At 44.9% G+C, this 2,157-nt stretch overlaps 1 pseudogene; it reads right to left on the bottom strand.

Annotated features, from left to right (window-relative positions):
• Window positions 1-262: 262 nt before the first annotated feature.
• On the bottom strand, window positions 263-1,695 carry LOC106024998 (ras-related protein Rab-5A-like; annotated as a pseudogene).
• Between the last annotated feature and the right edge of the window lie 462 nt (window positions 1,696-2,157).

Below are 2,157 nucleotides of genomic sequence, written 5' to 3'. Positions count from 1 at the left end.
GGTACGTTACCCATATTTAATATGTTACTCACCGCGTGAGGCCCAAAAATCCGCCACTTACGCGTGAGCCTGAGGGGAGTCTAAAAACCCTGTAGGTGCGCGCCACCCAGGGCCCAGGTTTATCCCCTACTCACCTGTCTCGCAGTGCTGTATCAAGGAACGTCGTCCACTACCACGTCTCGGGGGTGATCAGTTGTTCCCCGTGCGGGCCACCAAATGTCGATGTCGCTCCCGGCCGGCAGGAAGGACACACGACAAAGTCTGGCAGTGGACAACCTTTTCTTTTATTTTCTCTCCGTACAGCCTGCCCTGGGATCGCTCCCAGCCGAAGCCTCCTCTGGTCCGCTCCCCGCGGCTCCTTCCGTGCTTCGCTCCGAAGCCTCTACCGGTCCGCTCTCCGCGGCTCCTTCCGGGCTTCTACTTCCCCCCAGGGGTGGCACCAGTATATATACGGATACAGTGTCCAATCATGTTAAAGTAAGCAAGGCAAGCTGATTGGCTAACATATTATTGAGCGGGTTGTTTACGCGGTAAGCAGGAAACTAACGTGCTCGATGGGAGGGGTAATCTAACTCAGGCTTTACTCTTTACCACAGGCCGCATGATCGCTATATGCGGCAGCTCGGCAATGTGGTGGCTCCCAACAGGGCTCCAGCCCTCCACTCGCATTTTTCCTTCCTCTTTCTATTTTTCTTTTCACTTCAGTTTCATCCTGGGTTCATGAGAGTCCCTCTCCACTTGTCCAGCCCTCTCCATGTTGTCAAATTCCAGCGTCTGAGCTGTTTTTCCAGAGAGGCTCTCCACCCAGCGACCTAGCAAGCCACCATCTTCTCTAATCTCCAAATCCCTCTAATTTAAACATTTTCAGCATATGTAAGATAGGAAAGTACAGACAAAACAGTACAGTCCTGACAAAAAAATTCTTGCTTAGAAATGAGGAAATAGATATGCAAGATACAGTGGTACAATTTTGGAGAACATGCCATACTCCACTCAGTAAGGCTGGCATGTCCTGACATTAGAATTTATGAAGCAGAATATTCCAGCTGGTTCAAACTGGAGGTGTAGTTACTACAACACTGACTCCTAGTTAGTTGTGTAGTTTCAGTAAAGCCTACTCCACTTCCTCTAGCAGAATTTGCTCTTGGATTCTGCCATTCATTCTTTGGCAGTTTTTTAGCTACTGCTAACATTCACTGATAGTTTAGCTGGTGTTTCCATGAATAATAAGCTGCTGTCATCTGCATAGGACTGCACTTCCTCAGAGTCTATAGCTCCTTTATTTTCTAGATCAGTCCTGTATCCTGATAAAGATATTACAGATTAGAACTTGCTTACCTCTGAAGTGCTTTAAAACAGTTTGTCACTCTTGCAAAAGATTCATTCATGATATTATATAAAACTATGAGCACCTGTGCTCCTCTGTAGTCCATTGGTGCCAAGCTATGATATCGTTCTGGGTGAGTTGTCTTTCATATTTCAGACTTCAGAACTGTTACGTCATCAAGACAGAGTTTATGTTAGAAAAGCAGCCCCAATGGTACGCTCTTAAAATTAATGAAACTAGCCTTTCACAAAGCAAAGCACTAGGCTTGATTTGCCAACAGCAAGCTCTCCAAGAAGTACTGGCTTCAACTAGCATATTTTATTTCCAATATTTAGGCAGTTAGGTATTATTGCTCCTCAAATAGCCATGTCCAGATTTGAATGAATTCTCTAATTTCAGACTCCTAGGTGAACTTCCAGGATGAAAGGTGTCAATTTTTTTTTCTTTCTGGAAGTAAAGAAATCTGAGGTTTTTAAGACCTCCTATAGTAGCCATCTATAGTGCTATTCTTTTTTTTTTTTTTTTTTTTTTCATTTTTATCGGTACCAGGGATCGAACTCACAACCTCTTGCTTGCAAGGCAGGTACTTATGCCGCTGAGCTAAATCCCCAGCCCCTATAGTGCTATTCTTCAATTGGGGGGAAAATCCAAGTGGTACCTTTTCCTTCTCCAGGTAGCTGTGGTTCCATAGAGCCTTCTGAGTCAGAAAGCCTAAGATATAGGCTACTCTTTTACTCTTTTACAACAACATGTTGCAGAGAACTTTTCCTGCTCTGGGTCTTAGTGAAAGATGCAGCCTTGAGACTTTGGGAAGATGGCACACTACTGAG

This window comes from Cavia porcellus, unplaced genomic scaffold (assembly GCF_034190915.1).
Source record: "Cavia porcellus strain 051 isolate PalLab524CR breed Dunkin Hartley unplaced genomic scaffold, mCavPor4.1 scaffold_26, whole genome shotgun sequence".
Classification (NCBI taxonomy): Eukaryota; Metazoa; Chordata; class Mammalia; order Rodentia; family Caviidae; genus Cavia; species Cavia porcellus.
This window is presented reverse-complemented; position numbering and strand designations above follow the sequence as displayed.